This window comes from Rattus norvegicus, chromosome 3, assembly GCF_021556685.1.
Source record: "Rattus norvegicus strain SHRSP/BbbUtx chromosome 3, alternate assembly SHRSP_T2T, whole genome shotgun sequence".
Taxonomy (NCBI): Eukaryota; Metazoa; Chordata; class Mammalia; order Rodentia; family Muridae; genus Rattus; species Rattus norvegicus.
In genome coordinates this window covers 26,801,926-26,822,606 of record NC_141536.1, presented here as the reverse complement: position 1 = coordinate 26,822,606, position 20,681 = coordinate 26,801,926, and positions in this window count along the sequence as shown.

Sequence of the window (20,681 nt, the reverse complement as noted above, 5' to 3'; positions counted from 1 at the left end):
AAAGAAATTGAAGAAGACCTCCGAAGATGGAAAGATCTCCCATGCTCATGGATTGGCAGGATTAATATAGTAAAAATGGCCATTTTACCAAAAGCGATCTACAGATTCAATGCAATCCCCATCAAAATACCAATCCAATTCTTCAAGACTTAGACAGAACAATTTGCAAATTCATCTGGAATAACAAAAAGCCCAGGATAGCTAAAACTATCCTCAACAATGAAAGGACTTCAGGGGGAATCACTATCCCTGAACTCAAGCAGTATTACAGAGCAATAGTGATAAAAACTGCATGGTATTGGTACAGAGACAGACAGATAGACCAATGGAACAGAATTGAAGACCCAGAAATGAACCCGCACACCTATGGTCACTTGATTTTTGACAAAGGAGCCAAAACATGGAAAAAAGATAGCATTTTCAGCCAATGGTGCTGGTTCAACTGGAGGTCAACATGTAGAAGAATGCAGATCGATCCATGGTTATCACCCTGTACAAAGCTTAAGTCCAAGTGGATCAAGGACCTCCACATCAAACCAGACACACTCAAACTAATAGAAGAAAAACTAGGGAAGCATCTGGAACACATGGGCACTGGAAAAAATTTCCTGAACAAAACACCAATGGCTTATGTTCTAAGATCAAGAATCGACAAATGGGATCGCATAAAACTGCAAAGCTTCTGTAAGGCAAAGGACACTGTGGTTAGGACAAAACGGCAACCAACAGATTGGGAAAAGATCTTTACCAATCCTACAACAGATAGAGGCCTTATATGCAAAATATACAAAGAACTCAAGAAGTTAGACCGCAGGGAGACAAATAACCCTATTAAAAATGGGGTTCAGAGCTAAACAAAGAATTCACAGCTGAGGAATGCCAAATGGCTGAGAAACACCTAAAGAAATGTTCAACCTCTTTAGTCATAAGGGAAATGCAAATCAAAACAACCCTGAGATTTCACCTCACACCAGTGAGAATGGCTAAGATCAAAAACTCAGGTGACAGCAGATGCTGGCGAGGATGCGGAGAAAGAGGAACACTCCTCCATTGTTGGTGGGATTGCAGACTGGTACAACCATTCTGGAAATCAGTCTGGAGGATCCTCAGAAAATTGGACATTGAACTGCCTGAGGATCCAGCTATACCTCTCTTGGGCATATACCCAAAAGATGCCCCAACATATAAAAAAGACACGTGCTCCACTATGTTCATCGCAGCCTTATTTATAATAGCCAGAAGCTGGAAAGAACCCAGATGCCCTTCAACAGAGGAATGGATACAGAAAATGTGGTATATCTACACAATGGAATATTACTCAGCTATCAAAAACAACGACTTTATGAAATTCGTAGGCAAATGGTTGGAACTGGAAAATATCATCCTGGGTGAGCTAACCCAATCACAGTAAGACATACATGGTATGCACTCATTGATAAGTGGCTATTAGCCCAAATGCTTGAATTACCCTAGATGCCTAGAACAAATGAAACTCAAGACGGATGATCAAAATGTGAATGCTTCACTCCTTCTTTAAAAGGGGAACAAGAATACCCTTGGCAGGGAATAGAGAGGCAAAGATTAAAACAGAGACTGAAGGAACACCCATTCAGAGCCTGCCCCACATGTGGCCCATACATATACAGCCACCCAATTAGACAAGATGGATGAAGCAAAGAAGTGCAGACCGACAGGAGCTGGATGTAGATTGCTCCTGAGAGACACAGCCAGAATACAGCAAATACAGAGGCTATTGCCAGCAGCAAACCACTGAACTGAGAATAGGACCCCCGTTGAAGGAATCAGAGAAAGAACTGGAAGAGCTTGAAGGGGCTCGAGACCCCATATGTACAACAATGCCAAGCAACCAGAGCTTCCAGGGACTAAGCCACTACCTAAAGACTATACATGGACTGACCCTGGACTCTGACCTCATAGGTAGCAATGAATATCCTAGTAAGATCACCAGTGGAAGGGGAAGCCCTGGGTCCTGCTAAGACTGAACCCCCAGTGAACTAGACTGTTGGGGGGAGGGCGGCAATGGGGGGAGGGTGGGGAGGGGAACACCCATAAGGAAGGGGAAGGGGGAGGGGGATGTTTGCCCGGAAACCGGGAAAGGGAATAACACTCGAAATGTATATAAGAAATACTCAAGTTAATAAAAAAAATCACTATAAAAAGACGCTGTACACACTCTGAATATAATCCACTGAGTACTCACTGAAGAGATTTTTCTCAGTGGCAGACACATGTTTCTAAAGATCTCTACTCTTCCACGATAGGCCTATTAACTTTGAATTTACTGCATGTAATGTACTATTCAGTATACTGCATTTCTCTATTTCATCATCACCTAGTGATACATTGTTGCTGTAAACAGGATTGTTTACCAGTATAAAGCATATTTATATATAAAAAAAGTATTTTTCATGTTTCTTGGATAGGCCTACGTTAAACAAAATAATTAATTCTCTATTAAATGAGCAAGTAAAATTGTCTCAGTAATTTTAATTTCAATACAGAAAAAATTGGAGACTGGATAATAGAAATATATAAACTGTCTAAAATATAATAAAATGAAAGATCTGATTCCAAATTACTAAGTTTTAAGATTGGCTGACAAACGTTAGACCTTTATTTATTTTATAACTGATACCTTGCAATTTGGTGCAAAGAATATTACTTTGTATAACGGTAAACATTTCAATCATTTTTACAATTTCGACAGTTAATTTGTTAACCTGTTTAAGCCTTGTAAAAGTCAAATTAAAGACCTCATGATGATGTCAATCATTTTAAATAAAGTTGAAAAATATATGTTTCGTATCAGCATTTATTTAAAAATAAAACTCCATTTCCCGGATGTCATTCTTTGACTTCAACTTGAATGATGTATCGACGGAAGCACTTACACATTAAAACATTTTCTTCCTTGGGAAATTAGTGTTCTGTCTTCACACTAATGGAGGGTTGGAGGCCCCAGAATTCTACTACATAGGCTAAGGATTTGTGTAACAATTTCTGGTCTTCTTTGTGAGGACGGCTGGCGCTGGCTCTAGGTTGCAGTGATTCAGATAACCCTTTTAAGTGTCTGATACTGAGTGTGCATGCCTTTCTACTATGGCCCTTTAATTTCTTTTTTTTAAAAAGATTTATTTATTTATTTTGTATATGAGTACATTGTAGTTGTCTTCAGACACCAGAAGAGAGCATCGGATCCCATTACAGATGGTTGTGAGCCACCACGTGGTTGCTGGGATTTGAACTCAGGACCTCTGGAAGAGCAGTTGGTGCTCTTAACCACTGAGCCATCTCTCCAGCCCCGGCCCTTTAATTTCTGATTTTAACATATTACTTAAAGGCCTGATTTACAACCATATATATTGTTCTATGTTCCAGCAGGTAGCCATGGCTTTATTTAGGTCAATATGTTCATTGCTATGGTTATAGAAATTCACTCAAGTCCCATGTCAGTCTGTTGAATTCTTTGCTCAGTTTTCAATGGAGAGTTCAAGAAATTGACAGAAGTAAAGGCAAGTTTCTGATAAAGTCTAGAGGAAGGGGAGTGGGAGAGGAGGGAACCAGAAAAGGGGATAACATTTGAAATGTAAATATATAAAATATCCAATAAAAAGAAACAAATATAAAAAAGAAAAAAGTCTAGACTGACCTTGTCAGCATTCCCTTTATTGACTAATTTATCAAACATTAGTGAAATACACACACACACACACACACACACACACACACACACACACACACAAAAGAATGGCAAGTTTGTACAATTCAAGAAAATACTGGATTATTGTATATATGCTATTGATTTCATCTCTCCAAGTCCCAATAATTACCCCTCTTATTTTACAAGTCTATTCAGTGTGATTGTGGGAAATAATGCTAAGCCTTAGGATAATTGTCCCTAGGTTTCCACAGCTGGGAGGATTCTTTCCTGCAAGCTCTTCTGAAGCCTTTGCTCCTAGGCAACTCTGACTTTCCAGGAGAAGGAGTGAAAATTCACCCCTTTCATTCAAGAGTCATAGATGCTTAAGAAGCAATACCAGCAAGTGGCACAGTAATAATTTAACAAATTGGATCCACTGCATAGCTGATTTCTTCCACCGTTGGCTTTTGCTTATTTATTGTAAAATCTCCTTATGCTTTCAGAATACTAAGGTCCTGATTCCTTTTATTTTAGGAATCTTTTTCCTTCTAATTCTAAACATATAGGGAGTATGGTATTGGCTGTGGGCTGTAAACATCTATGCTGAGCCTCATTAGTGGGAGGGGGTGGCAGACTACTCTTGAGTTAAGCTGGATAATGCTGCCATGAGCTGATGTCTAAAGTCTGAGCACAGGCACGGGATGCCTATGTTACTTTATCCAATACTTTAGATTCACTGTCTCAGTTGTATCATTTATGAAATAGAGCAGAAGCTTTTTCACAAGAGCTTCTGGGAGCATTAAAGGGCATAGCTTAGGAAAACTTATTTGTAAGTATAGAACCCAGTAACCGTCTTCATGCGTCTTTCGTACTTTGCTTCCTGGTTTCTGTGCTTCACATGAATCAGGTGCTTTTGTCAGTGTGCACCACGTGACTGGTAGCCCATAGCAGCAAAGGGTGAGGCAGCCTTGTGGCTCGCTGTGCGCTTGAGTTGTCCTTTGTTTGCATTTCCACTTCTGTGTGTGAGTGTGAATGTGAGTGTGTGTGAGTGTGTGTGTGTGTGTGTGTGTGTGTGTGTTGATGTTTTTGAATTATTTTTTCATAATTGATTTTACTGTGACTGTATGTCACTCCAAGTTCTTCCTGGTGAATATGTCAAATCCCTTCCACTTTACATCTGGCCTCATCATACGAGAACTCCACTAAAACCTACAGTCAGCTTTGTTGCTGGGTACCCAGTATCTGCAGCTTGCTGGGGAGACGTTTTGGTTCACTTCCATCTATCCCAAATAATTGGTGTACTTCTGCACTTCCAGAAGAGCTCGTTTTGACTTGTAGTGTTTCTGAGCTGTGCTCGGCTGTCATAATAACTGAAGGTTTAAAACCATAGACCTGTAACTTACTGCGGCTTTTGGGATCCATGCTTTACCACTTCGAGGGAAGTGTTGAAGGTTTGCTCCATTCACAGTCTTTTAAGTGCTTCAGTTTTATAATATAATAGCCTCGGGTATTATTGCACCACATCAGATGGTGATATAATTTTTCCTTCAGTTGTAAAAATGAGTTCTCAGAGTCAGGAAAGGAAGCGTAGTCAATTGCATTCATCTTCATTTTTACACATTCTAGAATACTTTGATTATTTTTTTATTTTTATTATTTTTTTCACTTAGTTCTAGCATTGAACTCAGCAACTCATTCATGCCAGGCAAGAACATCACCATGGACCTATATCCCCAGCTAAAATGGAATGTGTGCACTGGCAAAGGTGGAGTTAAGCCACTCTAGCTAAACAGCAACAGGTTTGAAGCTGTATTCAGGCCCTCAAGGGTCACCCTGGTCTAAAGGCCCTTCTTTTCTGGACGATCAGTGTTTACTGCTCTAGAGGTGGTAGGACCTGGGAGAATGGAACTGATAAATGAGGCAGACTAAAGCCTCATGCACTAGCCAACCTTATTTAGAGAATCAGATAATTTAATCTCAGAGTTCAGAAATGTCACATCAGTAAAGTGTACATGCTCAAGGACAAGCTTCACACAGCAAAATCATGTTTTTCCATAAAGCACATAAACAAATAACCATAGCCAGTTTAATGAATAATCTGAAATAAACTTACTCTTATCTGCTACACCTGAGAGGGGCACAAAAGCACATTCCAAGAAGAAGTCTGCTTTCTAGAAGGTGAGGTCACAAGACTCTTGTCTTGGTTCCCTGATGTTTTCTCACAAGCCCCCAGAACTCTTCTCATAGGACTCCTGTCTTAGAGCCTGTTCCAGCATCTCAGTACTGGTGCTCTTTACTCACTCTTTGCTGGTAGGTTTGGTAGTGATCAATTTTCTTAGTTTCCTTTCATCTGAAAGTTTCTTGGTCCCTAAGGGTCTTCTCTTCAGGTATCAAATTTAGTGATTTTTGCTTGGCACATGTAAAGGGTAGCACCACTTCCTCATGGCTGCTGTAGTTCCTTCCAAGGAACTCTGTCACTCTAGGGTTCACAGCTACACAGTGCCTCATTTCTTTGTGAGCCATCAGTATTTTCCCTTATGCTTACTTTCTGAGATTTAATTGTGTGTAGTAGAGTCTGTCCCGTTTGAGTATTTGACACTCATATGCAAGAAAAATAAACATCTACATCCATACAGATGAATTCCTGGGTCACCTTGAAGGGAAAGTTCCATCTCTTCACAGTGAGTTTATAGAAATTGTGGACTCATATCTTACCTTCGTGAGTCATACCAATTTTGAAAGTTCTAGTTTGCTAAATGAACAGCTTAAAAATTTAACACTAGTCCAAGGTGATAATGATAAATATACCTATACTATGTTTAGACTATAATTGCCCTATTAACTGAGTGGTTGAAATCTTCAACATCAAATTCAGAAAAAGAGTGTAGATACCGATAAAGCAACCGACAGCGATGCCGATGATGAAAGATTCCATTTGGTAAACAAACACTTCCTGAGTTCAGAGCAGGCCTAAATGAATAAATCTAGAGATGACATAATACAGTATGCTAGCCACGACCTCACACAGTGTTCTCATCTGGGGTAAGTGCCATGTCCTTGCAGTAGTAAGCATCTACTTTGCTTCTACTGTAGTGAATCATAGATTTCTATTTTCCGTTTAGTCTGATTTTGGCTTCTGGGCTTACTTGTTACAGATATCATGTGAGCTTTCTTTACCAACAGTATAACTGTTTCAAACTACTGAACTCTTGGGGTAGAGGTGGAATACATTAAAGTGTGTTAAGTTCACAAACAACCCCTGCGACACACACACAATATAACAACAGCAACAAAACCAAGCAAACACGGAGTTTGGTGTTGCTCAACTTCTCCTGTGCATATGGCCTTTGATACACCCAGAGAAAGTCTGTTGAAGGGAACTAATATTCATTTTACTAGCAGGTTCCAATTGCAAATAGCTTCTTGCTTGGTGCTGGGGTTCTGTGTCTGCTTCCTTCTTTTAATACAGAAAACCCTACTGGCTTGAATCTGTGCAGATAGTCTGTATTGTATGAAAAAAATAAATAATAAAAGTGGCTGTTTTTCTTGTGATTAGAATCTAGAGTCTTGATCAGTAGTTCTCAACCTGTGGGTTGTAGCTCTTTGGGAATCTAATGGCCCTTTCACAGGAGTTACCTAAGACCATCAGAAAACATTGTTATTTTACTTTACAACTCACAACAGTAGCAAAATTACAGTTGTGAAGTAGCAACAAAAATAATTTTATGGTTGGGGGCCACTTTTTTTTTTTTTTTTTATTAACTTGAGTATTTCTTATATACATTTCGAGTGTTATTCCCTTTCCCGGTTTCCGGGCAAACATCCCCCTCCCCCCTCCCCTTCCTTATGGGTGTTCCCCTCCCAACCCTCCCACCATTGCCGCCCTCCCCCCATAGACTAGTTCACTGGGGGTTCAGTCTTAGCAGGACCCAGGGCTTCCCCTTCCACTGGTGCTCTCACTAGGATATTCATTGCTACCTATGGGGTCAGAGTCCAGGGTCAGTCCATGTATAGTCTTTAGGTAGTGGCTTAGTCCCTGGAAGCTCTGGTTGCTTGGCATTGTTGTACTTTTGGGGTCTCGAGCCCCTTCAAGCTCTTCCAGTTCTTTCTCTGATTCCTTCAATAGGGGACCTATTCTCAGTTCAGTGGTTTGCTGCTGGCATTCGCCTCTGTATTTGCTGTATTCTGGCTGTGTCTCTCAGGAGCGATCTACATCCGGCTCCTGTCGGTCTGCACTTCTTTGCTTCATCCATCTAGTCCAATTGGGTGGCTGTATATGTATGGGCCAAATGTGGGACAGGCTCTGAATGGGTGTTCCTTCAGTCTCTGTTTTAATCTTTGCCTCTCCCTTCCCTGCCAAGGGTATTCTTTTTCCTCATTTAAAGAAGGAGTGAAGCATTCACATTTTGATCATCCGTCTTGAGTTTCGTTTGTTCTAGGGATCTAGGGTAATTCAAGCATTTGGGCTAATAGCCACTTATCAATGAGTGCATACCATGTATGTCTTTCTGTGATTGGGTTAGTTCACTCAGGATGATATTTTCCAGTTCCAACCATTTGCCTACGAATTTCATAAACTCGTTGTTTTTGATAGCTGAGTAGTATTCCATTGTGTAGATGTACCACATTTTCTGTATCCATTCCTCTGTTGAAGGGCATCTGGGTTCTTTCCAGTTTCTGGCTATTATAAATAAGGCTGCGATGAACATAGTGGAGCACGTGTCTCTTTTATATGTTGAGGCATCTTTTGGGTATATGCCCAAGAGAGGTATAGCTGGATCCTCAGGCAGTTCAATGTCCAATTTTCTGAGGAACCTCCAGACTGATTTCCAGAATGGTTTTACCAGTCTGCAATGGTTGGGGGCCACTTTAACATGAGGAACTGTATTAAACGGTTACAGCATTAGAAAGTTAAGAACCACTGATCTAGATGCAAGAAAATTTGGGAAAGATTGTGTTTCTGCTTGATCACGTGTGCCTGGCATTAATTCTTTGTACTGTTTTGCAGGTTCCAGTAGAGAAAATAAAACATTATTTTCTGACATTAGACCTACTGGTACTTGTTATATTTGCCCTAAGCTGGTAGATGTGTTAGAGATTTAAAACAGGTTGAAACAGAACAAATCTTTCTTCATAGGCTCAAATACCTTAGTTATCATTGTGTCTTTTCATATTTCCAGTCTCATTTCAAACATCTTTCTTTCGTTTGGAACAGGAGATGATGTGTGTCATATAGTCTTCTCCCTGTGACCTTTGTTAACTATACCATTTGATATTTTTAAAGAAAAAATAAAATTAGAAAACTTTATTAAGTCCTAAATTTTTCTCATGTATATCAGCTATTTAAATTCAAAACTGTCCTGGCTTATGACTCAGATATTTTCTAAATGAGTAAGTAAGAAACTTTTTATTTGCAATTGGTTGTACCCAAACCCCATTCCCCACTGTACCCTAAGTATAGACACAGCTAAGGTCATGCCAGAGATCAAAACAGCAGCAACAGCGACATCAGAGAGAATTCAGATCTTTCCTTTTGTTTCAGTATCATCTCTATACTGGCCTGAGCAAACAGATTTACTGTGAGAAAAGGTTTCCATAGAAAACTATAGGGTGCACACTGATGACCAAGGTAGCAGTCTTTAAAGCAATCCAACTACTTCTTGAAAAATCAAGTCTATAATAATGGAATCCAGCTGTGCATGTTACCACATTGCCTGTAAACACCATTGTGAATTTACAAATGAATTAAAAATAGTATCTCCAAGCATCTTTTAAAGTAAACATAATGTACAGAGATTTTGCCCATAAATGTTGTCAAAACGAAAGATTCAGAAAAGTCTTAGAATACAGTAAAATTATGTTCTTAGAGTTTCTAATCTCTGGAGATCAACTCTGCATTTGTTTTACTTCCAGGAGACTGTCAAGAAAAGTAATTTAAAACTCATAGACTTTATTTGACTGACCATAGTCATAGAAGCATAAGTTATGGCTGTTTTCGTGAAACTCTTTCCAGAGAATGTAAATGATCTATTAAACTGGCATTTCTCAGAAAGGTAAAGAAAAGACGGTCAAAACGTGTTTAGATTTGGATGCCCAAAAGAACAGAAGGCACACCCCACATTGTGGGGATACAGACAGGTCAAAGCTCCTTTCTATAATTATTAGTAATTTAGAAATAATAAAATGGGTGTCAAAATGTATTACTTGTACTACTGGTCTTTCAAGTTTAACACCTCAAGGCTTAAATTCAAACAATATATGTTCAATTATTTGCTTATTGAAAATAAAAATCTTTATAAACCAGCTTATTGAGGATTTATATTATGACTGATGGTATCTAGAGCAATTTATATAAATCACATTCATGCAGCAAGTGAGTAACTTTGTGTTAATTCCTCAACTTCAGTAATGCAGTGTGGCATTCAAAAAGTGTTTGGCTGTTTGTTTTTTATGTGTGTGTATATCCAGTGTCAGAAAAATAATAAAGCTCCCTTTTTCTGTTTTTATAGATCTTTTACAAACAGAAGTTAGTGATTTATTGCTTGGTAGTTATAACTGAGGAAGTTTAAGATTAATGTTCTAAACTTTAACTTCGGCCTTAAAACCTTCCTTTAAAAATCAACCAATCAACCAATGAATAACAACTAGTGCACAGATTTAAAAAAATATCAGCTGAATATATACACACCTCTAGAACAAACATGTCATAAAATCTGAGGAATTTCTTCAAATCTATTAGTAAAGGCATTCTTTTTGGAGACAGTCTTATTACGTAGCTCTGGCTGTCCTAGACTTCACTCTGTAGACCAGGCTGGCCTGAAACTGGAAATGCTATTCTTAAGATGATTCAGGCCTGCTTATATGATCATATATAATAAAAAAACCTAGAAAGTGATAAATAATATATAAAGCATTATTTGTGTTTCTGGTCTTAAAAGGTTACATACTAAGTTATCTTGTTCATACAACAACCCGAAGTGACGCATTATTATAGTTGTTATTGTATATGTATGTGGACATGGTGATATGACTGTGTGTATGTGTGTGTGCGTGTGTTTGTATTTGTGTGTGTGTGTGTATACATTGTGCGTGCAAGCAAAAGGTCAATACAAAGTGTCTTCCTTCAATATTCTCCAACTTATTACTTGAGAAAGGAAATATGGCTGAATTTGAATCTTGCTGATTTGCCTGGACTAGCTAACCATGTTAACCTTCCAAAACCCCCTATCTCTATAACTTCCCCATCTCCGGTACACAGGTACACACTTATGCCTCACATTTACACTTGTGCTGGGTATAAAATCAGTTTTCAGGCTTGCACAACAAGAACTTTACTAATTAATTGCGCTGTCTCCCCAGATCTGTGACAACATTATTTTCATAATTGTATATATGTTTGTGTATATGTATTATGAAATGTATAATCAGATAATACAAGAGGCGAAAGGTGACCAGGAAGGAGTAATAGAGTGGTTTGTGAGCTGATGGAACATTTCTCAATTGTAAAGCTGGTTACACACACACACACACACACACACACACACACACTATATTTCTGGTTATTCTGACACACTCCTTAAAATAAAAAGCTACTTCTAGCAATTTCTGCATTAGAAATATTTTTATATAGAGACAAGGATGTTTATTGAAGCATTAATAAATAAAAACTTTTTAAAAACAAAATTTCATCCAATATATTTTTAATAGTTTTTCTTCTGTCCCAATTCCTCCCCCATACTTTTCAAATATTCCTTCCCACCCAATTTTGTGTTCTTTTGTCTCTTTCTTTTTAAAATATAATCCTATGCATGTCTTAACCCTTCTAAAAGGAATGTTTATTGTTTAAAAGATTTAGATTGACATAGGTTGTTGGGAGGCTGTCCTGACTGGGCCTTCTTTAGAAATAAGCCAATTGAGTGGAGTGTGAGAGGGCAAAACCTCCTTTTTTTTTTTTTGTGAAAAGGTTGCTCACTAATATAAGGTTTATCTGTTTTGACTCTAAGTTGTTCTGAGGCCAGAAGCCGCAGGCCTTTGGAAATTGCCACTCAGTTGTTAAACATTATTTAAAGTATTAGTTGTTAACACTACTTCGTTGCCCAGGAGTCTTACCTGTCACTAACCAGCCAGAGAGAGGATTGGAACATTAACTTTTTTTTTAAGTTTAATCCCAAATTGTATTTTACTATTAAATGATTTCAACTATTTCTGGATATACATTAGCATTCATTTTAAGTTACTTTCAATTTTTTTTGGTATAATACACAGAATAAAGGGCTGGTATAAATAATGCAATTTAATGTAGGAAACATGACTCTTTGACCGAATATGCAAAGTTAGTTAACTTGTTTCTCACACCATTCCACTTTTCTATGAACTGAACAGTATTCCTTGCTTAAATATTTTTTTTAATTTGCTTTTTACTTATTCCTTTTACATCCCACTCACAGCCTTACTCCTTATCACCTTCTCCCACAATTACCTTTCATTGAACCTGGAGAAGAAACTCATGCCTTCAGAAAGAAAAAACATCCTTTACACAAGCAAATGTGCATATACATACACATTCATACAATATTTATACACACATTTACCCTTTCATTGGGCCCAGCAATCTGTTATCAACTTACAGACTTACATACATACAACTTACACACCAATACTTACACACACACACACACACACACACACACACACACACACACACACACGGTAAATAGAGTAAAAGCCCAAGCACCAGCTCAGTAAGAAGTTACTCATTCTGAATGAAAAATAAGCTCCAACCTTTATTATATATAGGGGTAAAAAAGCTTCTATCTTCTATTGCTAAACAAAAGAAACCCAAGTCTGAGGGAAAAAAACCCTGTCCTTGTCAGTAAGAAGAAGGCTGCCTTGCTGTTATTTAAAAAAAAGAAAACAAACAAACAAAAAAAGACCTGTCTCACGGTAAGAAGTCTGCCTGCTGCTTTCTGCTTTCTCTGCAGCTCCTTCTACTCTGTTCTTTCCTGCCATGCCTCTCTCTCCTCAGATCTGTAATATTCTGCTGTTTTGCTGTCTCTCTGCTTCTTTTTTGTTTCTACTCCCTTTCTCATCTATTCTCCTTCTGCATACTTAATGTTATTGTTTCTAGCTTTTTGTACTCTTTTTTAGAAGAATAGATCACAAGGTTTTCCAAGCCTTATTTTTCAAAAACTCATAGTTTCAAGTGTAAATTCAAATCATAAACTAAAGAGCATGTAACAAGAGAGATGTTTATATGTGTTACCATTAAGACTAATTATCTAACTTGACATTCATTATTTGTCACTAGCTGCACAGGTTCATTAAAGTTTAAAACTGCAATTCTTATGCCTAAGTTAAGACTCAAATCATCTATTAGTATCTTATTAGTATTAAAGTTTTGCATAGATTAATCCAGTCAAAAGTTTATCTTCTGTCCTTGCACTTACAATAAATCATTATTTCCTTTCATGACCCTTAGTTATCAGACAATGGTTTTATAGCCTAGAGGAATGTTTTCTTTTTCTGCAAGGGTTCATGATTCAATGAAGAATGATACTCAGAATCAAATAATATGTGAACACAAAGAATGTTTTATTCTGCAGAAGTCCAGCATACTAGGGCCTCCCATAACTAAGACAGAGAGACAACCAAATAATTTAAAGCACATTAGGGGAGTTCTGGGGTAACTGGACTTTGTCATACTCTGTACTCTATTTCTAGGCATTACAGAGCCATTGCCAGGGTGTGGCAGCTGGAAACTATTGCTGAGGAATTCCAGGGATTTTTGGTTCTATTTTTGTTTTTCTAGTAACTGACTTGCCTAGGTTTGCCTGCACTTGCCCAGTTGTTAGGCCTAGTATCCTAAACTGCCAATTTGAAGCCTGCCATGGAGTCAGCCTAGTCTCCACATTTACCCCCTCAGTTTTGAGCCATCTCAAATCCTTGAGATGTTTAATAAATCTGTTCCTTAACAAACATGACTAAAGTATTAATTATGCAGGCGCTGCAAGTCAAAGCTAACATCAATAGGATCTATCTTGTTGTCTCTTTCTTACTAACACCATAGATACTTTGACTACCCCTGAGTGGTAAACATAGAAACATTCTTCACCTAAAGCTGCATAGAATCCTCCCTGCTGGAGGAACAGCAAGTCTAGGCCTCTTCTGTTCTGTAAGATTATTTCTGCCAAGGAGTATAGAAAGTCCTGCAGGGTCATGATGGAGTTTTCCATCTCTTATATAACTTCATCTATCTATTGTTATCTGTAAAGCCTTGTGAGTTTTATCTTGGAGTATTTGGGCTGTGACACCTATAGTAGCAACTCTGGTCAGCTCTATGCCAAGCAGAGAACCTAGAAACACAGTGGAAATGACTACCCTTTTAAGATGATTGTTCAGAGGTGCTAACTGGTTGAAGACAAGGATGTCTTGTAATAAGTAATAAATCACTCTGGGTACAAACTGTACTAGAACATAAAAATCCTTAGTCATATTTACAACCAGGCCATAAATGCATGGAGTAAGTCCCAAGGTACAAGCCCTTCAAGTATTCTTTGGGGACAGCATATATCCGGCAACATTAGGGGTTACAGTGTGGTTGCAGAGGTTGCAATAAGCTGAGGGTGCCTATTCAGAGACCTTCTCTGGTAACCAACAGTTTTGTGTTAAATCTTGTGTGAGAGGAGTAAAGAGCCAGCAGTCTGATTAGCCTTCTTGCCATCCACTGTGAACTTGATGACAAGGGTGTTGCATCGCCCTCTGGGGGTACCCAGATAATACGGCGTTACTGACTGGTACAGAAAAGCCTAAGCAGCAAGTAAGAAGAATCAAGCGTATTGAGGTTGCAGTTTCAGGGCATCGTCAGGGTGTGGGGTGACCTTCCATCTTTTTGTGGCACTTCACCTGAAAGTCTCCTCCGCTGGGACCTCAACTGCTGGACCATCTCTCCTGGCAGGGTTAATGTGGAAGTGGTGTATCCATGTACTGATCCCATCCACCTTAATTGCCATAGGCATGATCAGGATCATGGTTTGAGGTCCATTCCAGCAAGGTGCCAGAGTCTTGTGGTTATATCTCTTGATACAGACAGATCCTTCATCACCTGGTTCAAATCAGTGCGGAGTAGAAAGAGGAACAGACTTATAAACCTGGCTTATGGCACACCAGAGTTGATTCTGGATCCTATGGAGGGCATCCAAGGATTTTAAAAACTCATGTTGGTCATATATTCAGCTAAGATACCAAACTGGATGTTAGACAACATGGGATCCATAGGATCACAAGGCAGGGGAGCAGGTGTAAAATATAGTAGTTATTCCTAGCCCTGTATAAGGCATAATGTATGAGAGACACCCAGTCACTGCCAATTTCAAGGGTTATTTGGTCAAGGCTCTGTCTTAGTCAATGTTCTATTGCTATGAACAGACACCATGACCAAGGCAAGTCTTATAAAGGACAACATTTAATTGGGGCTGGCTTATAGGTTCAGAGGTTCAGTTCATCATCATCAAGGTGGAAGCAGGGCAGCATCTATGCAGGCATGATTCAGGCAGAGCGGAGAGTTTTACATCTTCATCTAAAGGCTGCTTCCTTCACTTCAAGGAAGCTAGGATAAAGCCCATGCCCACAGTGCCACACCTACTCCAATAGGCCACACAACTTCAACAGGGCTACACACTTTAATATTGCCATTCCCTGGGCTGAGCATATAGAAAGTATCACATTCCACTCCCTGGCCCCCATAGGCTTCTCCAAACATATGAGTCTATGGGGGCCATGCCTAAACATAGCATAATGCAAAATACATTTAGTCCAACTTCCAAAGTCCCCTTTGTTTATAGCAGTCTCAACAATGTTAAAAGTCCAAAATTCAAAATCTCTTCTGAGATTTATCCAATCACTTAACTGTAACCCCCAAAGCAAGAAAGGAAACCAGTTGGGCAAACTCCAAACTCTGCATCTTCATGTCTGATGTCAAAGTGGTCTTTAGATCTCCAACTCCTTTTTCATTTGTTAACTGCAAAAACTTCTTTTTCCAGGGTTGGTTCCATTCCCTGTTAGGAGCTTTCCTCAGCAGACAGCTCATGGCTCTGGTATCTCTAACATCTTGGAGTCAATTTCAATGTTATGGCTTCTTATTTCAATGTCTAGGATTCACACATGATCTTCTGGGCTCTCCAAAGGGCTGGAGTCAATTCTTCAGCTCTATCCTCTGTAGCACTCTAAGCTCAGGTTGATCCATTCCTCTGCTGCTGCTGTTCTTGGTGATCATTCCATGGTACTACCATCTCCAATACACTGGGATCTTCCACTGCGAAAAGGCTTCATCACACAGGTTCTCTTCGTGTTGCCTGAACCCTTCAGTCCTGGGCCAGCAACTGCAACTGAGGGTGCACCTTCACTAATGACCTTCCATGGCCTCTCACAGTGCCAAGCCTAAGCTTCTCTTCATGACTCCTTCATGTCTTCAAAAGCAGTACCACCTGGATGACTCTTACACATTACCAAGTGCACCTTCAGCACAAGGTACAGCCTTAATACTTCCGTTGTGCTCCCAGAAAACACTTACCAGAATGCCCTGTCCTGCAGGACAGTTGACAGGAGCTGGGACCACCTAGGAGAGAATCGGGGACAAGAGACACAAAGAATGGACAGCAAGACAGGAGGTCTGATCAAGCTGACAATTTTTAATTTTTCTCAGGCAGAAGTTTGACTGGTAGAAGCAGGATGTGGGGTGGGGTTAGATAACCACAAAGGAAAGAGCTTGGCTCAATGAACAGGCTGGGTAAATTGGTTAGCAGGAGGAACAATACAGGGAGGGTTGCTAAGTGACCTAACCACCAGCGCTAAGTGACCTAATGACAAGATTTATATCTATCTTTTTCCCACCAGTGCTAAGTGACCTAATGACTAAGATCTATATCTATCTTTTAAATTCAAACAAAGCTGAAGGCTTAGGTATGGTTGCTTAGATCTGACATGAAGCTGCTCCCAACACCAGAAGTTTTCACCTCGGTGATGCTGGTCTCTTCTTAATCACTGCTAATTTCTTAGCTCCAGGTAACCAGCAAAAATTTCTCCAATAGTCCCTTCTACTTTTCAGTCTAAAGCCAGAGACACATGACCAAAGTTTCCAAGTTTTGCTGCTTGTAGGAACTGGAATATTGCCCCCTTGTTCTATTACATTGTTACTAGTTTTCTGTTTTCCAACTCCCTCACTGCCTAAGATTAGCTGTCCTGAAACTTGTTCTGTAGATTGACCTTGAACTCAGAGATCTGCATGCCCATCTCCTGGAATTAAAGGTATATACCACCATGCCTGCAGTTAAGCTTTTCTTCCTGTAGAGCTTGCTTAATCCCAAACTGGCCTTCAACTCAGAGATCTGTTTCACTTATCTCCTGGGATTAAAGGGATTTACCACCATGATTGGATCTAAATTGAGCTGGGTAGGATCTTGCCACAAAGTCCCATTCCCTTAATCTGCTATTTCCTAGAACACAGGATTCAGCTCCATTTCATATATATTTTGTATTTTTCCTTTCTCAGCTTGCTATACTTGTTTAAAATGATCTTCATGAGACTTAACCAGAGAACAAAATCTATGATGGGCATTTCTGATACTTCTTTTGTCAATACAATTAATCTGAGTCTCTTCACTTTAGCCTCAGCTGGATTCTTCAGATAAGGGCAAAATATAGCAACATTCTTCACCAAAATATCACAAAACTAGTCTCCAGCCACATATTGAAATTCTCCACTGAAACCTTTTGGGCCAGGTCCACACAATTCAAGTCACTTTCAGTGATTAAGTCTTCCATATTCTTACTCTTATAGTCCATTAAACTCCATAAAGCATTCTACCGCTTTTCAAATCCAAAGTCCTCAAATTCACATTCTTCCCAACAAAAGTATGGTCAGGCCTATCACAGCATTACCCCAGTCCCTGGTACTAATTTCTGTCTTAGTCAATGTTCTATTGCTGTGAACAGCCACCATGACCAAGGCAAGTCTTATAAAGACAACATTTAATTGGGGCTGGCTTACAGGTTCAGAGGTTCAGTTTATCATCAATTATCTGGGAGTGGTGGTAATAACAAGATCTTTCCCCATGATTATTTTGTCAGTATCATTGATTCGCAGGGCAGTGGCAGGTATGATTCAGAGGCATGCTGACCATTCTTGGGCAACTGACTCCAGCTTCTTAGCCACAGGTCTTTTCCATGGTCCCAAAGTTTGTTGAGCACCCCCTCTGTTATTCCCTTTCTCTGATCCACATTCAGGTTTGTGAATGTTTGGCAGGACCAAAGCCAGTGCCTCTAACAAGGCTCTTGTCAGAGCCATGTACATTTCAAGGGTTCATTCAAATTTTTCTTCTTGGCCCCTAGTGGCTTTCTATAATGGTATGGCTATCTCATTGAACCCTGACACCCAAATTGTACAAAATCTGATAGAACCCAGAGATTCCTATACTTACCTTTGGGCTGATAGAACTGTGATGTTATGGATGGCTTGCTTCCAAGGTGTCCAATAACATGTGTTAGTCTGTCCCCCTTGAATATGTACTCCAGGTAGATGACTTCAGGTGTAGGACCTGATCAGCCCTATGTCCAGGAGGTCCCACTCATGACAAAACAGAGATAGAGAGTGATGCAATCAAGCAAGAGGTTTAATAATCCAGTCCACTGGGGTGGCCCTGTAATCAGGACAGAGGCGACCCCCAGTAACAAAAGCACATACTTTTTATACTCTTGTGGAGGACAGCCTTTGGCAACAGCATGAGTTCGTCCTTGATGATGCACAATGACCTTTATACTTCTTAATGGAGAGGTATCTTTGGCACAAGGGTCGGGGACTGGTAAGGGACCTTCCCTCTTCACGGCTAGCTCATTTTCTGGAACAGGGTGTTTTCCTAAATTCTTTGGACAGGGTGTTAAAGTCCCAGCCACCTGGTGTTTCCCTAAGGCTGCCATTATCATTAAAGTTTGAATCTTACCCAGGTTGACAAAACTGGGCCTTCTTAGCAGATACTCAGTAGCCAAGTTTTCTCAGCTCTTGTAAAAGGTCTGGTGTGGCCTCCTGGTACGTCTTCAAGTTGGGTCTGCAATACATCCTGAAGCAGAGTTATTTGGGTTAAGGCCCACTGGTACCCACCTAAGTCCCCATGCAGTGCTTCCTCAAAGGTGTTGGCTGAGTTCTTGAATCCTTGAGGCAGGTGCATCCAAGTTACTTGTCCCTTGAAACCTCTCTCCAAGTCTTGCCATTCAAAGGCAAATAGAGGCTGGCTTTTGGGTGCCAGAGGTAGACCCCAAAGCCATCCAGTGTCTGAAGCTTCTAAGGGATGTTAGGGCAGTTTGTTAAACAAAAACCTTGTTCCCAGCTGACTAGTGGTCTCTGACTTCTGGGTCGAAAGCAGTGTAGTCCTACAGACTTCAAAAGGTCTGTCTAGATATTCCCTGGTGCTCTTATTCTTTTCCTGCATTACCTGGCTGACTTTACATAAATCTGTGGGCCTTCTTATCCGGTGGCCTCTGCAGAATCTGGTGATGGTCTCATAGCCTCTCCTTACCTTCATCGTGGTGTTACTATTATTATTGTGTATGTCCATGGTGTGTGTGTGATGTGTGTGTGTGTGTGTGTTTGTGTGTGTGTGCTGTGTGCTGTGTGTGTGTGTTTGTGTGTGTTTTATGTATACCATTATATTTGGCTTAAAATTTTAAACATAGAATATCTTTATGAGTTGGTTTGTTTCATTTTCTTCTATTCCTTCCAAGACCTATTATCAGGAGTCATGTAGGAAAGGCCAAAGGCATACAAGTGACGTCCTGGAGATAATATATCACATTGCATAGTCTGTGACAGAAGGATCACTTGAGGCCAGAAGTTAAAGGCAGTCTGGACTACATAGTGAACCACCATCATAAAATCAAACTTGCTATATAGAGCAATATCTTAGATGAAAGCTGTGATAGTTGACATAAATATTTACTTAATTTTGTAATGGTTCTGTGATCACATTAGAGATTGGGATTATGATATACTTGTTAAAAATCATTAACTTGAAATTATTTTAGAGAGCAATTTACAGAATATGAAAATGGAGCTTTGAATTAGAGCATGATTTTCCCATGGTTCATCTGCACACTAAGTTCAAAAACACAGTGAAAACTCAGCATACACTAACTTGTCTTAACTCTGTTCTTTCCTAGTTATCATTTATGTATCTATTTATCAATTTATCTCTCTTGTATGCAGTGACTTAATTCCATATTCTCAAAACAAAAATAAATAAATAAAACCCAAAACATGTACTGATATGCAAATTGAAGTTCTTCAACATGCTAGCTATAAGAACAGAGTATTAGATTTTTCTGCTCTCTGCCCCAAAAGGTGAGTATGCAGTGTCAACCTTCTATCGACTTTTTAGTAGATTGGCTTGGAAGACAGAGTTAAGATGTAATTTAATTTTATTCTAAATTTTGAATGGAACATAGGATGTGATATAAAGATAAACATTTCTTTAACAATATATTGTGTTAGACAGAAGAGGATGTCAGCTACCCTGGAGCTGGAGTTGCAGGTGGATGTGAACTGCCGGATGTGGACTAGCTGGAAAGGAACTCAGCTCCCATGTAAAAGCAACAAGTGCTCTTAACTACTGAGCTATCTCTCCTATTCCTCATGATATTATTAGTTGAATACTAAAGGTATTCTTGCATTCATTATATGAACAAAGCAATTTAAGTAAGAACACCAAGTAATGTGATCTAAATAATATAAATAGCATAAGCTTTAAGTGTAAGAGCTGAAATTTAAATCAAATCTGGTCTCTCAAAACATCTTTATATTTCTGTGAGGATTCATTCTCCACACTGCATGAAACTACAATAGATGTCTCTGAATCCTAGGTAACTCAACAATTGATGGCAAAAAGCTGCTTGAAGGAATTTACAACTATTATTTCCTCCCAGAAACACTGACACATTAGTCTTCTTTGGCAGATATTTTTCTAATCTTATATAA